Source organism: Nicotiana tabacum, chromosome 16 (genome assembly GCF_000715075.1).
Source record: "Nicotiana tabacum cultivar K326 chromosome 16, ASM71507v2, whole genome shotgun sequence".
In the NCBI taxonomy this organism is placed as follows: Eukaryota; Viridiplantae; Streptophyta; class Magnoliopsida; order Solanales; family Solanaceae; genus Nicotiana; species Nicotiana tabacum.
In genome coordinates this window covers 141,090,260-141,105,336 of record NC_134095.1, presented here as the reverse complement: position 1 = coordinate 141,105,336, position 15,077 = coordinate 141,090,260, and the positions used below count along the sequence as shown (strand labels likewise).

The following is a 15,077-nucleotide window of genomic DNA, read 5'->3' as shown; positions in this document are numbered from 1 at the left end:
AACAATAGCTTGGAGATAATCAATATAGTAAAGTTTGAATTCAAGAGACAACTAATTATCAACAACAAAAAAGAAGAGAAAAGTACTTTTTCTTGTCTTGAGAACTGAGAATTTCAATTTTGAGAAAAGCTTTCGAATTTTGTTGCCGACGACTAAGCCATCTGAACCGGAGTTTCGAGTTCATAGAGAAGCGAGGGTTTGAGATGAAAAGCAATGGAAGAAAGGGTAAAAATATCTTTTCATATTAATTTTAATAGAATAGTGGCTATTTTTGCTCAACATTAGAATTGTTGGATAAAAAATAAATATCACTTTCAATAGTGGCTACCACACCCATTTTTACGACTGAAGCACAAGCCCAAAATGCCTAGGGCTCTATAATATCCGCCCTTATAAATGCGGTCACCACGTCAATCTTTCAATTCTCTTCTTAAATTTTAGCTTTCTTCTAATTATTTGAAGAGGCATATCTATGTAGTCTTTGTTCATAAGTATTTATTTTCCTATTACCTTTTTCCCTAATTTGTTTTGTGTTTAGTGCTATCTTTTCTCAAGTTGTTATTTTTTCTAATATTTGATTTTTGATACTCCTATTAAAGAAAGATCTATCTTTGTCTCTGATGATGATAAAAAAATATAACTTTCGTTCTTCTGAGATTAACCATGCGGAAAGTTATGGAGACCTGAACTGAAGAGACAAATAGATTTTGATTCATACATCATTTCCTTTTAATTTCAATATTTTATTTGCAAAAAATAAAATCCCAATCTATTGGAAGTGGGCTTGTTCTTTTATTGAAATTAGTTTTTTGCTTGTTGAATTCGTTATGGTGATCTTATTTGTGTCTAATGATGATTATTGACACATTTACTGAGATTTTATCATGCTGAAAAATCTTTGGAGACCTGAACTGAATAAGATCAGTATTTCTCACGTTTTTCTGTCTTTTTTGGGTATTTGTTTAGGACTTACTTGTTCTTGTAATTTTCCGGTCCTTAATAATACTGAGTTTCAACTCCAATTAATTAATGCGATCCACATAGGAATTCAAACAGATAGTAAGTAAATTTTTTCACCCAAAAGCAAGTATTTTAAAACCTAAAATCCTAAAATCAAGAATGTTGTTTTGATTCAATTCTAGATCCAATTGATATCTTCTCATCGTATTTATTTAGTAACCTACATATAACTTTAGATTAAAAAATCCTAAAGTGTAGCTTCGACAAAATAGTTTTCTCTATTCTAGTAGTGAGATAATTAATTGTGGATATTGCACGTAGAAAGGGGTATTAATTATTAGGTTTATGTAGAATTTGGATGGTTTAATATCATTACTCGATCATGATTAAACTCGCAAATTTGTTCTTACCAGTTAGGTCAATAATATGTTTCAATTGAGAGTTATAATCGAACAAAAAATAGGGGTTAAATCAGATTTGCTCAGAAAAAAATAGCATATCAAAGCAAGAAACAAATACTAACAAAATTTAGGCCTTCAATTTCGTCAGAAGTTATCGTATTGTCACCAGCTAATGTCTAACAAACATTGCTTCAAATTCTTCAGAAATAGGATAAGTAGTTAAGTATATGCACAAAATTGGGTTGAAATAAAAGGAATTAAACGAAAATTTGTACACAAAATTAGGTATTTGTAGGAGCAGCATCAAATGACTTTGCTTCCTATGTTAATTTGCACCTAGAAAGTGGCATGAAATGGACAGATTGAGTGAAAATTGGATGGTTTGAAATCATCGTTGAATTATGACTAAATCAGCAAATGTGCTATTACTAGTTAGTTCAATAATATGTTTAAATTGAGTTATAATCGAACTAAAGTTAGAGAGTTAATTCAGTTTGTGTTAGAAGTAAAATCATTATCAAATCAAATAACACAAAATAAAATCATTATCAAATCAAAAAACAAATAATAAATAAAATGACACCTAATCTTTTGCTCATTTATGGGCTTTTCTTCCCTAACACTAAACTCTTGAGAAATGGGAAACAACACGGTGGTTCAATTTGTTTGCTTCTCTAGCTTCTACTTTCTATTTAAATGGTATAGGAGAGAATAAACACACAAGTATTAACTTTAGGTTGAAAATTCTTTTTTAGTCAAAGAAGCTGTAAAAATTGTGTCGCCCCCATTTAATCTATACCCATTTTTTAAAAACTTTTAACTTGTACCCACTTTTTAAACAACTTCAGCCCCCTTTTTCCTCCTCCTTCTCCTCCTCAAAATTATATCCCCCTCAACCTCTTTCTAAAGTCCGAAACAGTGTCTCCAAGCTCTGTGATATCACTAGAGGTATTTGTGTATGAAAATCCAACACCAACAGAGGATTCCAAGAACAATAAGTTTGCAGATGGAAATATTAATATTAATATACACAATTATTAGTACTACGAAGAGACTTTGAAGATATTTGGTTACACAAGTGAAAGAGGCACAAGCTAAAGAAGTAATTGCTGCAGTTCGTTTTCAATTTTGTTTTGTATTTTAAATGTGAAGAGTATATCGGAAACAAATCTCTTTGTAATTAATCGTCTAATATCAGTAAAATGCTAAGATTTTTTTGTTGACCATGAAAAACACCTGGCTTGAAAAGAACAGGTAGCCTGCTAAAGTTTAATTCACTCTTTTTCTTCCCTGATAAATGTTATATTTTTATGTTATTGGTTTACAATTTGTTTAAGCTTTTCAAATTGATCTTATCATGATGAGGTATTGATGTACTAAGATTACTTTTCTGGGACGTTCTTGAATAATCAGCCTAGTATTACTCCTTCTAATGTTGATTAATTAGAGCACATATTTGGTTATATAAGGAAGATTATTTTCTTGATAGTATCATTATGAAGGGAAGAAGGCTCTAGAGCTGAAGTTCGCCAGTTACAAACACAAACTTCAGCTTTAGAGCTGAAGTTCGCCAGTTACAAAATAAAAACTTCAGCTCTTGAGCTGAAATTCTCCAGTTACAAAACAAAAACTTCAACTCAAGAGCTGAAGTTCGCCAGTTACAAAACAAAAACTTCAGCTCTAGAGCTGAAGTTCGCCAATTACAAAAACATTAAATTTGCTACTTCAGTCCCGTCTACTAGAATGCTGAAGTTTTGCGTGATTGCCTTTGCTACTTCAGCCCCGTATGCTGAAGTTACGCGAAAAAGTGGGTACGCTTGCAATTTTTTTTACAAAACGGGCACAAATTAAAACGTGACCTAAAAAGCTGGTATAGATACAAATGCCCCAAAGAAACTGTTATTACACTCAAAATATTGATCCAAAACCAATATATCAAAAATTCCTTTAAATTCAATATTTGCATATACTCATGATCGAATGAATAATTTCACACATTATAATTTAGTATTTGTAAATACTAAAAACTAAGTATTCCAATATTTATGCACTAATAGGTTAGTGTTTAGGGAAATTTTTATAATGCAATACAATTTAGAGTCTAATTACCATATATAACTTTAATTTGCCTAATTATCATTCGTACCTACGGTTTAATTGCTACGATACACCATTTACTGACTGTACTCATTCACGCAGCAAATACAATCAAGGCAAAATACAGAAATATAATTAAATAGAATGCTCTCATTGAGAGCCGAACTCAAGATTTCCGGTTACTAAACATGCGCTCTAACCAACTAAGTTGCAAGAGCTTGTTACTCTTTTGTTTCAGTTCAAAACAACTAATCTTTTCTTTTAGTGCTATACATGGATTTGCTATAAAATTCAAATATAGCTAAGAATGATAATTTTCTGAAACTATAGCTACAAAAAATAATTACATATATATATATATATATATATATATATATATATATATATATATTTGCCGAGACTAATTTTCGGTAATTTTACGGATCATTGCAAGTTGGGACAAAAAAGTGATTTGCAGGGGGCATTTGCATCTATACCCGCTTTTTGTGTCACATTTAACCTTGTGCCCGCTTTGCAAAAAAAAATTGCAAACGTACCCACTTTTTCGCGTAACTTCAGCATACGGGGCTGAAGTAGCAAAGACAATCACGCAAAACTTCAGCATTCTAGTAAACGGGCCTGAAGTAGCAAGTGTGTTGAACCAAGTGTGCTGAAGTTTTTATTTGTAATTGCTGAACTTAAGCATAGTAGCTGAAGTTTTATTCTCTATTTGCTGAAGTTTTTGTTTGTAATTGCTGAACTTAAGTATATTAGCTGAAGTTTTGTTTTCTATTTGCTGAAGTTTTTGTTTGTAATTGCACTAAATGAGTTGAAGTTTTTTGTCCTGGATTCATTAGTTTTGCTATTAAGTTTTTTCAAAAACTTCATCAGAAACTGCTGAAGTTATTTAGTTCATTTATAAAAACTTCAGCACTAAATAAGCTGAAGTTTTTTTTGTCCTGGATAAGCTTTTTCAAAAACTTCAGCAGAAGATGCTGAAGTTATTTAGTTCATTTGTAAAAATTTCAGCACTAAAAACTGAAGTTTTTTTGTCCTAGATTCATTAGTTTTGTCGTAAAGCTTTTTCAAAAACTTCAGCAGAAGATGCTGAAGTTATTTAGTTCATTTGTAAAAACTTCAGCATTATATAAGCTGAAGTTTTTGAAAAAGCTTTCTAACATACTAGATAAATAATCAGATTGCCAACAGTATCTAAATCATAAATTTTGGAAACAATAAACGTGAAAAGAATATAATTATCATGAAAAGAATCACTAAGTGTGACCTTAAACTTCCTAGGAAATATTCACAAATTATTATCTACTAACTTACATATTTATTTATAATTTATTTTTAAATAATCTGATAAACCTTATGACAATCATCCCATGAATTAAAGTTTCATAGCAGCACCAACAGCAGCAGAAGAAAAAAGAAGAAGAAAACGAAGGAGGAGAAGGAGGAGGAGAAAGGGGGTTGAAGTTGTTTAAAAAATGGGTACAAGTTAAAATTTATAAAAAAATGAGTATAGGTTAAATAGAGACGACCAAATAAAGCGCCCGGTACAATTTTTACGATTTGCAGTGCCACCCGTGAATGGGCTTCTTTTGGTGCCTCTCGTGAGGACAGTCAAAATCACGCTTCAGAAAAACATACGCTAATGATGAAGCGTATGATGAAGGTTATGCACCAAAAGAACCAAATGATGAAGCCAAAAATTGTTAGAATTGATTGTGAAGGTAATTAATTAGGTAAATTAAGTGGAAACAACCAAAAGAATGTCCCAAAAAAGGTCTTACATTACAATTTCAAATGCACCAAGTTGTCACGAATTCTTAAAGTCTAGTGGTATTAGTGAATTAAATACAATAATTGTGCCTATAAGCAATTTTTTTTTTAAAAAAAAAAAAAAAAAAAGTGCGCGAGTTTGGGAAATATGCACGGATGGATAATTAGTGGTTCACCTGATAGAACAGGGGCAGCTTTGAGTGTTGACCTAAACTTCATGAATTATTCTTGGATTTTGATTTTTCTCCAATTTAGCTGCTTTTCTTTCAATGATATCGGTTTCATTATGTTTGACAATATTATTTTTCAATATATTTCACGTGATTTTAAAAAAGCAATATGCAATATTATGCAAGAGTAGCGTAGCCATTCACATAAAGTTATTGACAATCTTTTTTTCTGATATATTTCAAAAAATATATACGTTTTATACTAAAAATTCGTTAGTTTTAGTGTTCTCATTTTACCTAAACTCGTAATATTGTAAGCAACTATGATATATAGTATATTTTTATTTATATGTCAAACTTCTTAACTCCTTGTTCGATCTAACACTTTTCTGTTTGTGTAAAATAAAATTTGAGAAAATGACAAAACTGATTCCTTATGTTTGGATATAGGTTTACCACGGTGAATATATATATATATATATATGAGTAGTTTTGAAACTCTATATTTGCCAAAAGTGAGTACATTAAAAGGACTATTTTAAATTTACCTCCAATATAAGGATTATTTTGTCATATTTTCTCAAATGAAGTGCACAAGAGCAACATAGAGTGTGGTATAAATCACGGGACTACTAATTCCGTATCTAAGAATTCTATCGAAAGTGAGAAAATAATCTCATATTTATCACGATATTATATATAATCCATGTAACCAAACAACCCCTAAAAAAATGCTAGGGAATAACATTTGTTTGCCAACGATTAAGGAGACATTTGGACATAATAAAATAGTTTTTTTCCCGAAAAATATTTTCAAATCATATTTATTTATACATTAAACTGAATTTTAAAAGATGACTATCAAAATACTTGAAGAAAAGTTTCTATATTTGAAAAAGTTGATTTTACCACTTTTCATGTAACATTGGTTTCTCCTCGCCACAGATAGAAATATCGATTGATGATTGGTCACGGCCAACTCTAATCCTAAAAAGGATAAGCGATCGCTGGAAATATAATCCGGTCTAATAGTTTGGAGTCGAATCCCAAAGAGAACTAAGGCTTATCTATATCTGTTTAATATCACTAAGTAGACAAGTTTGAACAATTTCCTAAATTATAAAGATTGAGATTTGTATTTCTAACTAATTAACTGGCAAATACTACAAAGCAGTACAATTATCAACTAACGAGACAAAGGGTTGAAGACTAAATTAAGGAGGTCTAGAGTTATGATTTCCCCAATTATCGGAATCCTTCTAGCTATGTTCCCTACAATTTTTCCAATGTATTCTCTACTGATCGTGAGCACTTTAGGTGTCGTAATTCTCTCTCGAGCAACTACAATAATTTACTAGACATATTCTCTCGAACTACGCTAGTTGGCTTTATCTAGCCGCTCATTATGACCACGTCAACACTTTGTTATTTCTAAACCTGTCTTTAAACCCACTGTATTGATTTCTCACATACGTTAGGAGTGACGGTGTTCAACAACCACCTAAATATGTATCCTTTCTCAAGCAACACATAATAAATAGGCACAGTCAATTGATGGTCATTCAATCAACAACAATAAACACGTAATTGAATAAGTAGAGAAATCCAACGGCTCAATTATATAAAAACATAACAAGAATTTATCCAACAAAAGGTTCCATCAAAACCCTAGATAACAAATTAGTTATTCATAATATTATATAAAACTACAATACTAAAAGTCATAACCAACAATAAAAAAATAGGAAGAGGAAGAAAAAACTTGTAGAAGAATTCTCCCCTTGCTCCTATTGTGTCTCTGCCTCCTCAGGTCGAATCTGTGTCAAAATTGGTCTCCTCAGCCTCCTTAGGTCTAAATTATGTCAAAAGTATGTCTCCTCCCTCAAAAATACCGTTTTCCATGTATATATATACCAAGTAGGGTCGAGCCCAAACAATTATACCTTCTCCTACACGAAAAAGGACAATTTTTTCAGGTCTGGACGCCGCGGCTGGGGTCCGACCGCGGTACAAACGCGGTATATGGCAGGTATACTGCCTCAGCCAGCCTTAGGTTCGCGGTCCTGGTTTCGACCGCATTTTTCACCCTGTTCCGTTTGGAATTTGGAAAAACGTAAAATATAAAGGTTGTATCCCTTTGAATAACCATATATTTTGGAGCCCAAATGAAGTTTAGAGAAAAAAAGTTATGTGCATTCTACTAGACAGTGCGCAATATGCCTACTCAATTCGTCGTTTTGTTGCTCTATCATCCGTTGATCCCCGAATACGATCCCGACTTAATTCCTTAAGTTTTTACTCAGACTTCAAAGCTCCAAATCACTTTAATTCATTCCATAACATTTACATAGTTCGGAATCACTCCTACAAAGCAAAAAACACACAATTAGTGCAAAACAATAGCGATTAAAGCGCAAACTCAACTAAAGTGCAGTAAATTTGAGTGTAATAAGCGACTAAAATACGTAATTATAGCCTATCATCAACACCCCACACTTAAACCATTACTCGTCCTCGAGCAATCAAACTATATTTTATATAGACATGGCCATTTAAAATAATTCTCATAACTCATCACACCAAGAGTATTTAAAATAGACTAAGCACAAAAGCGTAACATCTTCACCTCAAGATTTGAATCACAAGTACCATGCATTATTCACAACTTACCCACTTACTCTAACATAGAGGTCACTGACATTACCTTTCCTTCATGAATCAAGTGCCCTCATACAACAAAAGAGAGTAGTTCTGCATAATAAAATTTAAGAACACCTAGGAACTCAAGATAGAAAGAATTCACTCACTCTTAGAAATAACATTCATATGCCACAAAAGATGCACCATAAGCTTGCCCGTAGTGTACTACTCCACTAATCGAGCTCATTCAATCTAGGATCAATTAGGACTTTATTTGGTTGTAATGTAGGCTACGGGGCAGGTAGGATATATTTAGATATAAGAGTGACTACGCCTCCCTAAGCACTTTAATACATATACTTTAACATTCAAACCCAATACTTATGTCAAACCAAAACTCCACCTTCACATCAATGTATATTACCCCATTTTTCTTTAAGCACACTTACATCAAGAGCCATCACTTATCAAGGAATTTTTGTATTACAACAATCCAATTATTATTTTTTTTTCCAATTCAAGCGGCTCTTACTTTTTCAAAACATTGCACCTTTCTCCTTATTTAATTTGTTCCACTCAAAAGCCAAACCAACCACCCCACACTTTAACCTTTACAAAGTTCATAAACCATTCAAGTGCTCATGAGAGGTTACAATGGTTCAAATAGATGGTTAATTCAAATAAATGGGTAAGGCTTGTAATGTGGTTGCCAGAGAAACAGGATTACAGTCTCAAAGGGGTTAACTACAACACATAATAATTAGGCGGGTAAAATATACATATCTGGCTCAATAAAGAAATGCCTATATCACTTTCAAGACTGAATAAAACTACTATTTCGCTTTGCAAACACACAGGGCAAGTTCTAGGCATCAAATACAATGCACAGAATATAACAAATCCTTACACACACATGGCACATAACTCACTCAGGATTGGTTTCATAGACATTATAGTCAAAGAAGTTAAGCAAAGTTAAGATCATATAATTTAAGGTACTTCTACAAGAGTCAAAAACTGAGCCTAAGTGTCACAACCAAAGTACTCACTATTCTCAAGGTATAACAAAGTCAAGAGATATTGCTTCGTTTCAAAACACAATACAATGGCTCATATTCCTAAAAAAAAAAACTAACTACACCCGGTTCAAATAAAACCCTTGGAAAAGAACCGCGGCACAAAGAAAAACCAAGGGGGAATTGCTACACTACCTAACAAAAGAAAATCTTTTTATTTTATTTTTTCTTTAGACTTAAATCTCTCAAAAAAATTGTCTAATAGATCCATCGTCGGGAAAAGTCCAATCTTTTCTATTTAAAAAAAATTAAAAAAATTATTCAATTAAACTAACACAACTAAAATAGCATCGAAAGTCATCCAGACAATCTCCTCGCCCCACACTTAAAATTGTGCATTGTCCCCAATGCACACCCATACATACAAGAGGGTAAAAAAGACTCTCTAGCAGGCCAAAGGCCGAAGCATTAACAGCTCATGGGGTACTCAGGCTTCTCCCAAGCTTGGTCCTTCGTGCAAGTACCTCACACTTAGTTCCAACCATTTGGTTTGCTGTTGAATCCTTCCAATAGCTTTACTTTCCATGTTCTTAGAAATAAAAAATCGGCACTACAAGAATAATACAATAAAAATAAATAAATAAATAAAATAAACTAAATTAAAAAATAAAAAAAAATAAAGCTGGGTTGCCTCCCAACGAGCGCTTGATTTAATGTCGCAGCACGATGTGAATCACTTTTTCCCTCCACCTCGAGCTTATGAATTGAACCCTCAATTTGGCATCAAGTTTTCGGCTATGCTCCAGGGGTGGAGGAACAAATCTAATTGGCCCAAGCAACCATTGTACTATTCTACACTTCTTGGCTTTTAGATGAGGTATGTAGTCCTGTCTTTCTGGCAAGAAAAATTCCAGAATGTAGGCACATTGTTCCTCACTCCTTAACTTCTCAATCGGCTCGGATGACTCTATTTCCATATCGTCATCCAAGCAAAATGTAGAAAAATATTTGGAGTGTGGACCAATGCGCTCAAACACATGAACTTCAGGTCTTTTAACATCCTCAACATCAATGATACTAGAGTCAACAAAATTTATATCCTCAATGTCCTTGGCTGGCTCTAGTCTCACTTCTTCAACATTGACATCCTCAAATTGTAGTTGGCTAGGTTGGTGATGTTCTACTCTGACCTCCCCAATTAACACCTCAAATTCATGTTCTTCTTGGCTACTATCCTCAATATTGGCTTGTTGAGCATTAAAAGCTCCAACCACTTGACTCAATTGAGCCTCCAATTTGCGAATAGTTGCCTCTTGCCTTTCTATCTGTAATTGGTTTTCATTATTTTATTCCAGACGACACTTTAACATATCCTTGATCTCCTTCAGGTCCGCATCCCTAGGTTCTTTGTTCCTATTAACTTTACAAGAAAAGCTAGAACCATCATAGTAAGGGGTTGGGGTAAGAAATATATGCCCAACCATAAAAGTAATCATTTTTACCACCACATACATCACACACATTCAACAAATAAGATTGAGTTGGTGCACATAGCTCGTTCTTAGGAACGTTTTGAAACTTTTACCATGGGTGGTTTCCTTCACAATATGTATGAATATCAATAGTAGAATTATCTACACCTAAATTCCCATAATTCCAAGATGTCATGTTTCTCAAATCAACAGTTATAAAAAAAAACAAAAAAAAAACAAAACAAAATAAAAATTCAAACTTGAACCCTAGCAATATATACATCTACAACTACACCGTTAGTTCTTCGGCAACGGCGCCAAAATTTGATCACCCCCAACTCTAGTCCTAAAAAGGATAAGCGGTCGCTGCAAATATAATCCGGTCTAAAAGTTCGAAGTCGAATCCCACAGAGAACTAAGGCTTAGCTATATCTGTTTAATATCACTAAGAAGACAAGTTTGAACAATTTCCTAAATTATAAAGATTGAGATTTGTATTTCTAACTAATTAACTAGTAAATACTACCAAGCGGTAAAATTATCAACTAACAAGACAAAGGGTTGGAGACTAAATTAAGGAGGTCTAGAGTTATGATTTTCCCAGTTGTCGGAATCCTTCTAGCTATGTTTCCTACAATTTTTCCAATGTATTCTCTACTGATCGTGAGAACTTTAGGTGTCGTAATTCTCTCTCGAGCAACTACAACAATTTACTAGACATATTCTCTCGAACTACGCTAGTTGGCTTTATCTAACCGCTCATTATGACTACGTCAAGGCTTTGTTATTTCTAAACCTGCCTTTAAACCCACTGTATTGATTTCTCACATACGTTAGGAGTGACGTTGTTCAACAACTACCTAAATATATATCTTTTCTCAAGCAACACATAATAAATAGGCACAAGCAATTGATGACCGTTCAATCAACATCAATAAACACGTAGTTAAACAAGTAGAGAGATCCAACGGCTCAATTATATAAAAACATAACAAGAATTTATCCTACAAAAGGTTCCATCAAAACTCTAGATAACAAATTAGTTATTCATAATAGTATATAAAACTACAATACTAAAAGTCATAACCAACAATAAAAAAATAGGAAGTGGAAGAAAAAACTCGTAGAAGAATTCTCCGCCTTGCTCCTATTGTGTCTCTGCCTACTTAGGTCGAATCTGTGTCAAATATTGGTCTCCTCAGCCTCCTTAGGTCTAAATTATGCAAAAGGTATGTCTCCTCCCTCAAAAATACCATTTTTCCATGTATATATACCAAGTAGTGTCGGACCCAAACAATTATACCTTCTCCTATGCGAAAAAGGATAATTTTTTAAGGTCTGGACACCGTAGCCGCGGCCCGACCGAGGTACAAATGTGGTATATGGCAGGTATACTGCCTCAGCCCACCTCAGGTACGCGGTTGCGGTTTCGACCGCGTTTTTTACCCTGTTCCGTTTTGAACTTGTAAATATTTAAAAGATAAAGGTTGTAGCCCTTTGAATTATATTTCCAACCATATATTATGGAGCCCAAATGGATTTATGAGGAAAATGTTATGTGTACTTTATTAGACAGTGCGCAATATACCTACTCGATTCGTCGTTTTGTTGCTCTATCTTTCGTTGATCCCTGAATACGATCCCGACTTAATTCCTTAGGATTTTACTTAGACTTCAAAGCTTCAATTCACTTTAGTTCATTCCATAATATCTACATAACTCAGAATCACTCCTACAAGGCATAAAACACACAATTAGTGTAAAACACTGTCGATTAAAGCGTAAACTCAACTAACGTGCAGTAAATTTGAGTGTAATAAGCGACTAAAATACGTAATTATAGCCGATCATCAACACCCCACACTTAAACCATTGCTCTTCCTCGAGCAATCAAACTACATTTTATATAGACACGGCCTTTTAAAACAATTCTCATAACTCATCATACCAAGAGTATTTAAAATAGACTAAGCACAAAAGCGTAACATCTTCACCTCAAGATTTGACTCACAAGTACCTTGCATTATTCACAACTTACCCACTTACTCTAACATAGAGGTCACTGACATTACCTTTCCTTCATGAATCAAGTGCCCTCATACAACAAAAGAGAGTAGTTCTGCATAATAAAATTTAAGAACACCTAGGAACTCAAGATAGAAAGAATTCACTCACTCTTAGAAATAACATTCATATGCCACAAAAGATGCACCATAAGCTTGCCCGTAGTGTACTACTCCACTAATCGAGCTCATTCAATCTAGGATCAATTAGGACTTTATTTGGTTGTAATGTAGGCTACGGGGCAGGTAGGATATATTTAGATATAAGAGTGACTACGCCTCCCTAAGCACTTTAATACATATACTTTAACATTCAAACCCAATACTTATGTCAAACCAAAACTCCACCTTCACATCAATGTATATTACCCCATTTTTCTTTAAGCACACTTACATCAAGAGCCATCACTTATCAAGGAATTTTTGTATTACAACAATCCAATTATTATTTTTTTTTCCAATTCAAGCGGCTCTTACTTTTTCAAAACATTGCACCTTTCTCCTTATTTAATTTGTTCCACTCAAAAGCCAAACCAACCACCCCACACTTTAACCTTTACAAAGTTCATAAACCATTCAAGTGCTCATGAGAGGTTACAATGGTTCAAATAGATGGTTAATTCAAATAAATGGGTAAGGCTTGTAATGTGGTTGCCAGAGAAACAGGATTACAGTCTCAAAGGGGTTAACTACAACACATAATAATTAGGCGGGTAAAATATACATATCTGGCTCAATAAAGAAATGCCTATATCACTTTCAAGACTGAATAAAACTACTATTTCGCTTTGCAAACACACAGGGCAAGTTCTAGGCATCAAATACAATGCACAGAATATAACAAATCCTTACACACACATGGCACATAACTCACTCAGGATTGGTTTCATAGACATTATAGTCAAAGAAGTTAAGCAAAGTTAAGATCATATAATTTAAGGTACTTCTACAAGAGTCAAAAACTGAGCCTAAGTGTCACAACCAAAGTACTCACTATTCTCAAGGTATAACAAAGTCAAGAGATATTGCTTCGTTTCAAAACACAATACAATGGCTCATATTCCTAAAAACAACTAACTACACCCGGTTCAAATAAAACCCTTGGAAAAGAACCGCGGCACAAAGAAAAACCAAGGGGGAATTGCTACACTACCTAACAAAAGAAAATCTTTTTATTTTATTTTTTCTTTAGACATAAATCTCTCAAGAAAATTGTCTAATAGATCCATCGTCGGGAAAAGTCCAATCTTTTCTATTTAAAAAAAATTAAAAAAATTATTCAATTAAAATAATACTACTAAAATAGCATAGAAAGTCATCTAGACAATCTCCTCACCCCACACTTAAAATTGTGCATTGTCCCCAATGCACACCCATACATACAAGAGGGTAAAAGAGACTCTCTGGTAGGCCAAAGGCGGAAGCACTAACAACTCATGGGGTACTGAGACTTCTCCCAAGCTTGGTCCTTCGTGCGGGTACCTCACACTTAGTTCCAACCATTTGGTTTGTTGTTGCATCCTTCCAATAGCTTTGTTTTCCATGTTCCTAGAAATAAAAAATCGACACTACAAGAATAATACAATAAAAATAAATAAATAAAATAAACTAAATTAAAAAATAAAAAAATAAAGTTGGGTTGCCTCCCAACAAGCGCTTGATTTAACATCGCGGCGCGACGTGAATCACTTTTTCCCTCCACCTCGAGCTTATGAATTGAACCCCCAATTTGGCATCAAGTTTTCGGCTATGCTCTAGGGGTGGAGGAACAAATCTAATTGGCCCTAGCAACCGTTGTACTCTTCTACACTTCTTGGCTTTTAGATGAGATATGTAGTCCTGTCTTTCTAGCAAGAAAAATTTCAGAATGTAGGCACCTTGTTCCTCATTCCTTAACTTCTCAATCGGCTCGGATGACTCTATTTACATATCGTCATCCAAGCACAATGTAGAAAAATATTTAGAGTGTGGACCAATGCGCTCAAACACATGACCTTCAGAACTTTTAACATCCTCAACATCAATAATACTAGAGTCAACAAAATTTATATTCTCAATGTCCTTGGCTGGCTCTAGTCTCACTTCTTCTACATTGACATCCTCAAATTATAGTTGGCTAGGTTGTTGATGTTCTACTCTGACCTCCCCAATTAACACCTCAAATTCATGCTCTTCTTGGCTACTATCCTCAATATTGGCTTGTTGAGCATTAAAGATCCAATTACTTGACTCAATTGAGCCTCCAATTTGCGAATAGTTGCCTCTTGCCTTTCTATATGCAATTGTTTTTCATTATTTTGTTCCAGAAGGCACTTTAACATATCCTTGATCTCCTTCAGGTACGCATCCCTAGGTTCTTTATTCCTGTTAACTTCACAAGAAAAGCTAGAACCATCATAGTAAGTGGTTGGGGGAAGATAAGAAATATAAGCCCAACCATAAAAGTGATCATTTTTACCACCACATACATCACACACATTCCACAAATAAG

General features: G+C 33.8%; 1 non-coding gene across 1 annotated transcript; it reads left to right on the top strand.

Moving 5' to 3' along the window:
* The first annotated feature begins 613 nt into the window (after positions 1–613).
* Positions 614–698, top strand: LOC142170843 (small nucleolar RNA Z159/U59). Its single transcript, XR_012700456.1, has one exon. It is a non-coding gene; the product is annotated as a small nucleolar RNA Z159/U59 (small nucleolar RNA).
* The last annotated feature ends 14,379 nt before the right edge of the window (positions 699–15,077 follow it).